The sequence below is a fragment of the Schistocerca cancellata genome, chromosome 4, assembly GCF_023864275.1.
Source record: "Schistocerca cancellata isolate TAMUIC-IGC-003103 chromosome 4, iqSchCanc2.1, whole genome shotgun sequence".
NCBI classification, from domain to species: Eukaryota; Metazoa; Arthropoda; class Insecta; order Orthoptera; family Acrididae; genus Schistocerca; species Schistocerca cancellata.
In genome coordinates, this window is record NC_064629.1 from 426,324,268 (window position 1) to 426,337,707 (window position 13,440).

Here is a 13,440-nt window from a genome sequence, read left to right on the forward strand (position 1 = left end):
TGGAAGGCGTAGTCTAAAGTTATGGTGATTCTCGTGTACGACTGCGATGGTGTTATCCTAACGCGTTACGTTCCTTCACGGCAGACCGTCTGTGCACAGTATTACTGTTCGTTTTTGGAGTATAACCTGCGACCAGCTTTGCGAAAGAAGCGGTGACACTTTCTGCGCAACCCACCCATCATTTTGCACGACATTGCGCGGGCGCATACAGCGCAAGCTGTGGCTGCTCTGTTCGGTCGATGGGACTGGGAAGTTCTGTACCATCCACGATACTCACCGGACTTAAGTCCTTGTGACTTTGATTTGATTCCGAAGATGAAGGAACCACTTCGTGGCATTCGCTTCAGAACTGTTCCAGAGATTCGACAGGCAGTAGACTGCTCCATTCGCACCATCAACAGAACAGGCTCCGCTAACGGTATACTACGCTTTCCACATCGCTGGCAACGGGTTCTACACAACGCTGTTGACTACTTTGAAGGACAGTAACAGGTGCAAACATGTAACTCTTTTGTATCAGTTGTGAATAAACAGTTGCCACTATTTAAGTTCCAACCCTCGTATCGGGTCTACCAGTGCATTGTCATTTTTACACTATGCGATCAAAAATATCCGGACACCTGGTTGAAAATGACTTACAAGTTCGTGGCGCCCTCCATCGGTAATGCTGGAATTCAATATGGTGTTGGCCCACCATTAGCCTTGATGACAGGGATTTATTGTCGTGTAACCACTCCGCCACAGGCCGTGCATTATGAACAGGTGCTCGATAGTGTTGAAAGATGCAATCGTCATCCCTGAATTGTTCTTCAACAGTTGGAAGCAAGAAGGTGCTTAAAACATCAATATAGGCCTGTGCTGTTATAGTGACACGCAAAATAACAAGGGGTGCAAGTCTCCTCCATGAAAAACACGACCACACCATAACATCACCACCTCCGAATTTTACTCTTGGCACTACACACGCTGGCAGATAACGTTCACCGGTCATTCGCCATACCCGCACCCTGACGTTTTTCCACTGTTCAGTAGTCCAATGTTTACGCTCCTTACACCAAGCGAGGCGTCGTTTGACATTTACTGGCGTGATATATGGTTTATGGTTTATGAACTCGACCATGAAATCCAAGTTTTCTCACCTCCTGCCTAATTGTCATAGTACTTGAAGTGGATCCTGATGCAGTCTGGAATTCCTGTGTGATGGTCTGGATAGATGTCTACCTATTACACTTTACGATCCTCTTCAACTGTGGGCGGTCTCTGTCAATCAACAGACGAGGTCAGCCTGTACGCTTTTGTGCTGTACGTGTCCCTTCACGTTTCCACTTCACTATCACATCAGAAACAGTGGATCTAGAGATGTTTATGAGTGTGGAAATCTCGCGTTCAGATGTATGACACAAGTGACACCCAATCACTTGACCACTTTCGAAGTCCGTGAGTTCCGCGGAGCGTCCCATTCTTCTCTCTCACGATGTCTAATGACTACTGAGGTGGTTGATATGCAGGACCTGGCAGTAGGTGGCAGCACAATGCATCTAATATGAAAAACGCATGTTTTTGTGGGTGTCCGGATACTTTTGATCACATAGTGTACCTCATACACGCCATACTCCCGCCATTGGTATGAATGCATATCGTTATCCCATGACTTTGTTACCTCAGTGTAAGCCCTCACTTCACGAGACACTGCGTAGAGGTATGGAATTTAATTCAGGTCATGGGCTCAAAGTCTGGTGTTCAGGAACTTTATGACATAACCTCTGGAAAGCTACCAAGAGAGCGCGATGTATTCAGGCGGTTATCCCTCCAAGTACCGGCCACGCCCGACGTTCGTTAATTTCGGTGATCTGACGCGAACCGGCGTATTCAACGAACCAGACCGTTGGCATCCTACCTAGTAAAACATTAAAGGTTGAGTACAGCCTTATTTTTTTCTATTATTTCTATTATTTCTATTATTTTTTCTATTATGATTAAAGTAAAAATTCAGTTATTTAAAAGTCCAGCAAATAGCCATGTTTCCAGAGAGAAGTTTGTGTTATTTTTAAATCTACTGACATGGATTACATCATAGTGAATTGTTACAAACACGATCCACAAAGTGTGCAAATAATTAACTAAGTTACTTTATAATTCACTCTTAACTAGCTTACTAATTCTTGTGTGGTATAAACTGTATCTCTGTTGTGGTCGTAGGCATGTTTCTGTGCCTCACATTTCGCTTCCTAATTAAGAATATTTATAGGCATTCACGCAACGGTAGGGTCATATCATCATCAGATCGCTTTTTAAGATCGCAAAGTCGCGCCGGCGTGTCATGGATCATGTAGCGCGGAAAAGTAGATGCTGATTGCTTGATCAGCAGTAAGGCTTGCCGAGCTTTTCTGAGTTTGAAGCTACAATCTGATTTTTTGTAGCCTCCTAGCATGTGTCCAGCATCAGGAGACGAAACTTTAACCACAGACATAGCCCTTGGGCCACATCCTAAGGCCCATGTAACAAAAATCGACACGGATGTAAACACTGGCTGGGAAAGCATGTACAGTATAAGCTGTGTCTTGCTATGAGAGCCTAACAACAAGACAAGTGCTACGCCAAAGCTGGCTTTCTTGTACCTCTATATCGGAGGGATGTTAATCGAGGGTATCTAGCTGGCATGAATCCAGCAAACGCTGGCGCACCGATAACTAGAAACAACAGGACAACGTAGAATGAAGTTTAAGATTAGAATTGTCAGACTACGTCATTCTTGCAACAGATACCGCAATTTTTCTGAGGAGTGTTCCAGCACCGTTTACCTGCGTCCGTCCAACAATGCTACGGGTGCGGAGTAAGAAGTTTTGCTAGGATGGACGCAGGGCAGTACTACATCTAGTAACACTTGTGGATGCTCGACTCACATGTTAAATAACAAGTGCATTCCTTCTCGGCATCCTAACATCGTTCTTACACCTAGTTCAGCATAATGAAGTAATTTGTAGTTACTTTTAGTGTAGCTATCATAGCAGCAACCAGTCAGAGAATAAACTTAGCCACGCCGCCTTTTCTTGATCGTTTTTATGTCACTCTGCTACCTCAGGTGTCGGGTACCACAATCAGTTGCGGAATACAGGTGACGCTGTGGTAAGGATGCAGACTTATGGAAAGATTTTCTGGGGAAAAAAAGGCATAAAATGTATACACAGTTTTCGAACTGCAGAGAAAGGTTCACATGTATAACAACCAACAATATGAATCAGGCTCATTGTAAATATCTGTTCGAGACACGGGATTTTAACTACATCTTGTGGGTACATTTACCAATCCGTTATGCGCATTAAAAAAAGTAATTACTTCACAAACAGCGCTATCCCACTACCATGGAATAAGAAAAATACTAAAATTACATTTAAAACAGCATTTGCTTCACAGTGATAAAACTGTATAACAATTTCCCAAGATGAAAGAGATTAGTAAAACGAACTTGTTTAAAAATGCAACTAAAATGTACTTGATGAGCAATACATTCTATAGTACGCAGGATTATTTACACAACTCAGAGGAAGGGTGTGGTGAAAAATATGAGAGAAGTGTATAATAATAATAACAATAATAAAACAACTCATTCGACAACAGTTCGCACTATTTTTTTTTCTTTTCCTTATTTGCGCTGTTTTAAACAGACTGACCTCTTATCTGGAAGAATTAGAATTTTCAGTTTCCATCCATCGATCCTGATCTAGGTTTTCCACTGTTTCTGTAAAACAGCCTACTATAGGTAGCTGGAGCCTACTATAGGGCCACGGCCGATTACCTGACCGATCCTCGTCAGACTAGACCGTAATGTATGTAAATGCTTGTATGTAATATGAGTCATGCTTTTTTCTTATTCTTAAACTGTAGTACCATGAAATTTCCAACGGTCTTGCAAAAGTGATCCACGGATAGGTAAAACTACTAGTACTAGCACTACTACTACAAAAACTACTACTAATGGAGTCGCATTCAGATGGTTGCCTGTTCAAATCCCAGTCTGGCCATCAAGACAGAGGTTTCTCATGATTTCCGTAAGTCGCTTCAGGCAAATGCCGGGACAACTCATTCGAAATGGACATAGCTGAATTCGTTGCCCACCCGTTTCCATTACACGCTGTCCCTAATGACGGGAAGTTAACAATGTTCTTCTCTCGTACCGTAACTGTTGTTGACTCGATTTCATTGTATACTTTTTTTATCTCTGCGGCGTGTTTATTTTACTCGACACAGTTTCCGAAGCGATCAGCTGAAGTGCACAGAAATGTGATTAGGCTATTACGATCCTGCAAAGCGCACTCAATACTTCACGTTAAAGGGGAGCGTGCGGGCACAAAAGCGCACAGCTGTTGTTACAGTCATTCTGCACGCGTGGCTAAACAACGAACCGACAAAATCGCTCTAAATGTGCTCGAATGTCAGTCACTTCGTTATCTGATCCGTATACAGCACACTTCACCTTCTATAAAAATACATAAATGGTTCCAGAATTCCCAGTCGCTTTTTCACAAGCAAATATATGCTACTGGTTTACGCTTAAATAACCTTGTGATTCCGTTACGTTCGTGGCTGGGTAACAGGCTGAAAGGTCACCTGTTGTAATTAGCCATTTTTCTCCTGTCGCGGAATCAGCATGTTTCCATAGGTAACTCACGCGTGCCTTGGTCCTCTATATAACTGACCGCACAACATAGCGATGTTACTCTCTCATTGTCACCAGGAGCCCCCACAACGTAATCCGCATAATTATGTCACGAAACAACGCATATGGTCAACATCATATCAAATACGAGGCGTGTTTTTTTAAGTAACAACCCTTTGAAATTAAAAAAAGACGTGCTAAGATATCTCAATAATTTCATTTTTACATGAAAGCCTGTACCTTAATCTACTTTTCTACATAATTTCCGTCAATATTGAGGCACTTGTGATAACGTTGTACCAGTTTTTGAATACCCTCCTCCTAGAAGTCTGTCGCCTGACTTGTTAACCACTGCATCACCACTGTTTTGATTTCTTCATCGTCTTGAAGACGCTGACCGCCCAGGTGTTTCTTCAAGATGAAACATGGGTGGCCTACGTCACACCAGAATCAAAGCAACAGTCCATGGAATGGCGGCATTCAGATTCACCCAGAAAAGTGAAAATTAAACAAACAATTTCTGCCCCCAAAAACATGTGCACAGTTTTTTTAATTTCAAAACGGTACTTACTTAAAAAATACGCCTCGTATTTGTCATCACAGAAAACCCTATGGCTACAGAGTGGCACGTTGGACCGCTGCTAGACCACGATGAGGGTATGAAGTAATAATATAAAATTTTAAATTAGAGCTCGTAAAACAACGTACAGTGACAGTATGAAGAAAAACTATGCCTAAGTGGGGAGTCAGCTGTCAACTCGGATCTCTCTCTGTTTTATTTTTTATTTCTTTATACTTATTCACCAAGATACATGCTCTGGACGAGAGGTGGGGGACGTTGAGTTCGCTTTTTTCTTTCAAGTAATACTTATAAAATGATTGACAGTCTTGTCAGAAAAGTCCTAAGTTTTGGTAGGCCAAATTCTAAAAATTTTTTTTTGAATTTTTAAGTTTTTAATTTTACATCCTTTGTAGTTTGATAATTAATAACAAGCACTTCTCATTCTTATGTTCCTTCAATCTTGATTACATATCTGATTATGGCAGTAGCTGATACCAAGTTATAAATGAAGAAATATGCGGGAACTGTTCCTAAAGTAAGGTCCGATTGGGTGTGAAATGGAAACCACTCAGAAAATCCGATGAAGCTTTCTTTGCACAGATGTGTTCGGCAGTGTCTCTAGTTTGCCCATCGATCGCGTCACGTCTTTTCATTTCTGAGCGCACAGTAAGCACGTAAACATGCCTATAAAATAGTGCCTTCCGCCAAGTATGAGGGTCAGATGAGGGATTTCGCCTGATACCATGCAGCCCACATAACATAACTGTCATGCGTGTCCTTCTTCATGACAATATTCTAGGCCACACTCTGCAGGGGCAATGAAGATGCTCCTGTAGCGGTTTTCCGTGGCGGACGGTTGGCTTTTGCACTTACCGACGTATCTGCGGACGTTGGCCATGCGTACCTTACCGTATCCATTTTTCGGATTGATTCAGCTCTATGTTCACTCGCTACGAGTTTGGGCAATTTTTCACCCAAGGATGTAATCGCCTACCGTACTTCATGATAAACCAATCATGGACTGCGACGAGGACGGACCAATCTATCAATTTCTTTATTGGTAAACCTATGTTTGTTCGTACTAGACGTATGCGTAATTTGTCAAAAGCTGACTCTGTATCAATATTTATACGTGTCTGATCACCCTCAATTAAGACCGTAATTGGCTCCTTCTGCGTTTCACCTCTGCTCGAATGTACCGGTGGCTATCAAGACAACATTTTGGCACAGACAACGAGCTGTGTACCAACGTAGAGAATTGGTGGAAAGAACAGGCGGCTGCCTTCTGTGGCGAGTGTATCGGATAGTACAACGCTACGACAAATATCTAAATCGGAGCGGTGACTGTAGAGAAGTAGCTAGAAGGTGTAGCTAATTGTTGCAAATACTGTAAAACCGTTTTGATGTTCACAGTGGTTTCCACTTCGCGACCGATCGGATATCACTTTCCGATGTCCATCGTTTTAAGCGATCTAGACGACTTTATTCACAAAGTATCCACAATTATCTAAAGTTCATTCGGGAAAGTGATTTCCTTTATCGCTAAACTACGCGCTTAGCTAGTGAGCCACGCTGAAGCGGTCCGACCTGCACTTATTGCGCAGTTCCGGTGACTCGGACGTATGTGGTCTCGATGACACGTAGGACTGACGCAGCGCACGCAGGCACACAGCGGAGACGCAGCAGCAGCACCACCAACCTGTGGCGTCGAGGAGGCGCGACTGATGCGTGGTGGGAGGCGTCTGTTGATACTAGACACACATCACGCCGTCACGGCAGACGGCCAATCGCGCTCTGCGGGATCGCTGGCCCCCGGTCACTTGTTCTGACACGGCCAGCCTCGCAGTGCCTAAACAACGGGGCACGACACACTACTCGGCACAGTGAAGGGGCTGTACCAGAGCCATATCTGTGCTACAGCGTAGGCCCGCACCACAAAAATTAAAAACAAAAGTCCGGTCCCCTGATAACCGTAATGGGTGTGAACATGATTATTTTGTATGAAATTATTCACCTGGTATTACCAGCGGATAGCTGATGTGAATTAAGTCAGCGTTCACCTCTCAAACCACGAGTTCCCTAGCGCCAAATGCCCATTGGGATCCAGTCAAACAAGTAGCACTTCAGTTGGAAAAACCACTAAGAGGTTTTTGAAAAAATGATTAATGCAATTTCTGCATCTTGAAATGCGCTAGATTTTGCGTGAAAAGCCGATTGCTTTCATTCCTGAATGAGATTTTCACTCTGCAGCGGAGTGTGCACTGATATGAAACTTCCTGGCAGGTTAAAACTGTGTGCCGGACCGAGACTCGAAATCGGGACCTTTGCCTTTCGCGGGCAAGTGCTCTACTCATTCTACATCCCCCAGGCTGTGGCTAAGCCATGTCTCCGCAACATCCTTTCTTTCAGGAGAGCTAGTGCTGCAAGGTTCGCAGGCGAGCTTCTGTAAAGTTTGGAAGGTAGGAGACGAGATTCTGTCAGAAGTAAAGCTGTGACGACGGAGCGTCAGTCGTGCTTTGGTAGCTCAGATGGTAGAGCATTTGCCCGCAAAAGGCAAAGGTCCCGAGTTCGAGTCTCGGTCCGGCACACACTTTCATTCCTCATTTCATTCACACCAGGACTCGTAAAACGTCGGTGGTATTCTCCTAATAATAAACACGCTCACTTATGGACACTAAAAATAGTGGAAAAAGGTCGTTTTCCAAAACTTAAGTTGATCAAAAACATTATTCATTCCTCCATGTTAGATAACTGTCTCAACATCATTGGGACTTATATTTTATGACAACTAAGTTCTCAAGATAGCAAGAGAGCATAAAATGGGGTGAACATGGACAGCTTTGAACTAAAAAAATTGATAATTTTAAGGAGAAAAATGAAAATCAAAATTATATGGAATTATGGTGCATGAGATAGTGAGTAGGGTATGGTGAGTAGAAAAGATTGGTGATCACTTTCTGTTGGACTGAGGGATTCTGCAGTAAGGTGTCCAATTCGGTTGGAAGATGCTAAAACGATACGTGGAGTAGTGTTACTTTCAGCATGGACGTACTGTAGGATGGTGACAATGTCACACTGGAGGGAGTCTGTTAACTGATGCCACTGTTGGAGTGGAATGTATATTGGGCTGAAAGGGAAATTTGTTGAAGGGTGTGCAGTAGCTGGAAAGGATGGATATTTTGGTGGATGATGGTCAAGAATCTGACAATATCTTCGGCAGTGGGAGTTGAGAGGAGACATTTATTGGTTTGTCAGTGAATCACATGGGTTCTGTTAGTTCTGGTTAGACAACTGGGGGTTTCGCTTTGCATTTGACAGAACAGGTAGAATGGGTAATATTGCAGATGTTGCAGGTGGGAAAGGAAGCGAGATATGTTCACTGAGAAAACGAATGGCTTTACAGTGATGACAGGTGGGTGGATTTTTGTTGTCAGTGGTGAGGTTTTCATTAGGTAGGATACATTTTTGGCAATAATAGTATTGGATGAGGTAAATTTATGGTTCGAGTTTGTGACGGAAGTTATACATCTACATCTGCAGGGATACTCTGCAAATTACATTTAAGTGCCTGGCAGAGGGTTCATCAAACCAGCTTCACATTAATACTCTATTATTCCAATCTCGTACACTGCACAGAGAAAACGAACACCTATATTTTCCTTGCGAGCTCTGATTTCCCTTATTTTATTATGATGATCGTTTCTCCGTATGCAGATCAGCGTCAACAAAATCTTTTCGAATTCGGAGGAGAAAGTTGATGTTTGAAATTTTGTGAGAAGATTATGCTGCAATGAAAAACGCCTTTGTTTTAATGATGTCCAACCCTAATCCCGTATCATTTCAGTGACACTCTCTCTCCTTTCTCACGATAATACAAAACATGCTGTTCTTCTTTGAACTTTCTTGAAGTACTCCGTCAATCCTACCCGGTAAGGATCCCACACCGTGCAGCAGTATTCTAAAAGAGGACGGACAAGCATAGTGTAGGCAGTCTCTTTAGTAGATCTGTTACAATTTCTAAATGTCCTGCCAATAAAACGCTGTCTTTGGTTAGCCTTCCCCACACCATTTTCTTTGTGTTCCTTTCAAAAGTCAGGGCTCTCTCGGTAAGAAGCTGATGAGTGGTGAGAGCACACTTAGAGAAAACGCACATGAGGAAAGTGGCGCCTGCGTCGATGAAGATGGACAGGGCCATGCGGATTTTTAAGGCACGATGGGAACTGACTCCGGAGACCGCCTCTTTTGCCATGATCTCAGGGCCAACGTTATTTATCACGACAGTGAGGGTGGAGGACGTGGAAAGACTAGGGTTTTCTGGTTCGAGAGGTTGTGTTGATAGGGTTCAGGAGGCATGAGGGTCGAATGTAGTGTGTGGGATTTTCAGGAAGAGGTTGTGGCGGCACGGTCTGTTGCTGTAGTCGTATGTTTACTCCCCTTTTGGTGACATCATGCGCATGCACACAGTCCTTCCCTGAAGCTACTAATAATGCTTGTCGGCCAATTAAGCTGTAAGAAAAATTAGCGGAACTAGACGTGTTGACAGGGTGCAATTATTTTTTGCTATTTCCAGGTCTGGCTATCTACCAAATGAGAGAAAGATGCAGAAAAAAACTTGTGATATATTGTTTCTTTTAACTACTCACTTAACGACCAAATCAATGCTAGATACAATTTCAAATGCGACATTCACATTTGCAGCACAATCTCTCTTAGTAGTCGGTTTAAGGTATTCGCCCTACATGTTACAGAAAAGACACACAGATTATCTGTGGATCGAATGCTCGCTCAGTACTCTGTGACTGTTCACTTTGAACTAGCGGTTCTCAGTAGCCACTGCACAGTACGCCATTGGGAATTACGTTGTATGAAATACAGTCACAGTTCACAAGCCGGCGGTTCTAGGCGCTACAGTGTGGAACCGAGCGACCGCTACGCTCGCAGGTTCGAATCCTGCCTCGGGCATGGATGTGTGTGATGTCCTTAGGTTAGTTAGGTTTAATTAGTTCTAAGTTTTAGGCGACTGATGACCTCAGAAGTTAAGTCGCATAGTGCTCAGAGCCATTTGAACCAACCATTTTGAACAGTTCACACAATCGTCATTTACGTTCGTCCGGTGATACCTTCCGACACTCCTCGATCTTTTTAAACCTCACTGTCACTTAAAATTAAAACATTTTTGTAGTAATCAGTGCATACACGTCTGACTGGGTCCTCCTGACATAACATAGTAATCCTACTCATGGTTACAAGCGAGCGCTATTTTATGGTTGGCTGTCCAAATGCAACCAATCGACTTTCGACTTTGATGTGTTCAATCCCACATTTTCTATCTTGCACCAACCACAGTAACATTTTAATTTAGATTAGTTCTATTGAATAACATCTTTGGAAAACCAAATAATAGCAGATTAATCCTCCTCTAAATTACTGAATTATTTAAAGAAATTTGTAATCTCCTCATTACCGTGAACTGGCACAATACAGAAGTTTCCCCACTGCGTGTGACTCAGTCACACAATACAGAATCACGCTCTCACGCTATCATACACTCAGTTACTTACAACTGTAAATATTCAAGCGTAACATAAGCATCACGTTTATTCTCTCGTTCACTCAAGCAATAAAACAAATGAAACTTGCAGTATTTAATAGAAATAGTGATGCAGTAAAATGGAAATTGTTACTAAAAAAGAGTACAACTCCATCTGAGATCTCACTTTCAGCTCTTCTTCACTTCATGAAATTCCTCAACTTTTTCTTCTGTTTTTTTTTTCTGGAAATCCAGTTCAAAAATGACTCTGACCACTATGGGACTCAACTGCTGAGGTCATCAGTCCCCTAGAACTTAGAACTACTTAAACCTAACTAACCTAAGGACATCACACACATCCATGCCCGAGGCAGGATTCGAACCTGAGACCGTAGCGGTCGCGCGGTTCCAGACTGTAGCGCCTAGAACCGCTCGGCCACTCCGGCCGGCCAAAATCCAGTAAAATGTACACAATTTCTCTTCTGTTAAAAACTTTTCCATGTCTAGAGATTACACATACACCTGCAGGATTACTTTCACTACTCCCGCTCTTGTAACTAGTCGATCTGTCCATTCATGACAAATTAAAAAACTTGAACAAATCTGTCTCCGCCCTCTGAACCTTACACATTCATCTTCATCCTCCTCTGCATTTCTACAGAATAACTGACCTTCACTATCGTACCCTCTTTGTCCTCAAAACAAATTTTCACTAACTGTCTTCAAATTGTCCTTCCTATTTCCCTATTCTAGACCTTGCAGTCCTTCTGTATCTGCGCTCCCTCCTTCTTTCTGACAAGACTTCTCTTCTGTTACACGGTGCACATGCTCACCTGATTCTTCGTTATTTTCAGTACAACCATTCAACAAAGTATGTGGCATGGAAATGAAATCCCATGCGTCTTGACAGAGATTAGGGGAACGAAGCGGGATACCCGCACCGCCGTACTAGGCATGGTCCTAATGGAGGTGGTTTGCCGTGTCCTTCCCCCGACCGAAATGGGGATGAATGATGATGATGAAGACGACAAAGACGACACAGCAACACCCTGTCATCTCGGGGCAGGTGAAAATCCCTGACCATGCCGGGAATCGAACCCGCGACCCCGTGCTCGGGAACCGAGAACGCTACCGCGAGACCACGAGCGGCGGACACAAAGTACAGGGTGATTCAAAAAGAATACCACAACTTTAGGAATTTAAAACTCTGCAACGACAAAAGGCAGAGCTAAGCACTATCTGTCGGCGAATTAAGGGAGCTATAAAGTTTCATTTAGTTGTACATTTGTTCGCTTGAGGCGCTGTTGACTAGGCGTCAGCGTCAGTTGATGCTAAGATGGCGACCGCTCAACAGAAAGCTTTTTGTGTTATTGAGTACGGCAGACGTGAATCGACGACAGTTGTTCAGCGTGCATGGTGTTAAACCTCCTGATAGGTGGTGTATTAAACGTTGGTATAAACAGTTTACAGAGAATGGGTGTTCGTGCAAAGGGAAAAGTTCTGGACGGCCGAGAACGAGTGATGAAAATGTACCACGCATCCAGCAAGCATTTGTTCGCAGCCCAGGAAAATCGACTCGCAGAGCTAGCAGAGAGCTGCAAATTCCACAATCAACTGTATGGAGAGTCCTACGAAAAAGGTTAGTTATAAAACCTGAACGTCAACTACCCGAGGCGATGGATCGGCCGCCAGGCACTTCATCACTGGCCTCCAAGAAGCCCTGATCTTACCCCCTGCGATTTTTTCTTATGGGGGTATGTTAAGGATATGGTGTTTCGGCCACCTCTCCCAGCCACCATTGATGATTTGAAACGAGAAATAACAGCAGCTATCCAAACTGTTACGCCTGATATGCTACAGAGAGTGTGGAACGAGTTGGAGTATCGGGTTGATATTGCTCGAGTGTCTGGAGGGGGCCATATTGAACATCTCTGAACTTGTTTTTGAGTGAAAAAAAAAACTTTTTAAATACTCTTTGTAATGATGTATAACAGAAGGTTATATTATGTTTCTTTCATTAAATACCCATTTTTAAAGTTGTGGTATTCTTTTTGAATCACCCTGTATGTACACTACAGTATTTACTTTTCCACTTCTAATCCACCATTAACTAAGCGTGTTGCTACTATAATTGTGTCGTTTATGTCATTTGTATCACCATTATCGTTACTTTCGGGTTCAAAAGTTGAAGCTAGCAAATTCAGTATACTCCATTCCGTTCTGAAACAGTTAAAACTTACCAGACGTGTTCTAGTTTCTGGTACTCGTGATTATGCACTATTTCTAAAACACACACGTACCAGGTGTTTAGAATATACTTCGATATCATACATTCATCAGTGTGATTTGTAAAAAAGGTCCATATCATTTTGTCTATTTGGTGAAGCTAAATGCCAGCTTCCTGCCATTCTACCATAGTTGATATTTTGAAACACACCCATTCTGTTTACATCTACCTTTTGTCTCCTTTCTGCATTACCCTTGAACCTAAATCGGAGCCGGCCGGAGTGGCTGTGCGGTTCTAGGCGCTACAGTCTGGAGCCGAGCGACCGCTACCGTCGCAGGTTCGAATCCTGCCTCGGGCATGGATGTGTGTGATGTCCTTAGGTTAGTTAGGTTTAATTAGTTCTAAGTTCTAGGCGACTGATGACCTCAGAAGTAAAGTCGCATAGTGCTCAGAGCCATTTGAAC

At 43.1% G+C, this 13,440-nt stretch overlaps 1 protein-coding gene across 1 annotated transcript in view; it reads right to left on the reverse strand.

Moving 5' to 3' along the window:
• LOC126184712 (1-acyl-sn-glycerol-3-phosphate acyltransferase alpha) overlaps nt 1-6,888 on the reverse strand; it is a 683,439-nt gene extending 676,551 nt beyond the window's left edge. Inside the window, exon 1 of the mRNA XM_049927235.1 lies at nt 6,807-6,888. The gene's annotated coding sequence lies outside the window, so the exon portion shown is untranslated. The remainder of the gene's footprint in view (nt 1-6,806) is intronic.
• Nucleotides 6,889-13,440: the final 6,552 nt, after the last annotated feature.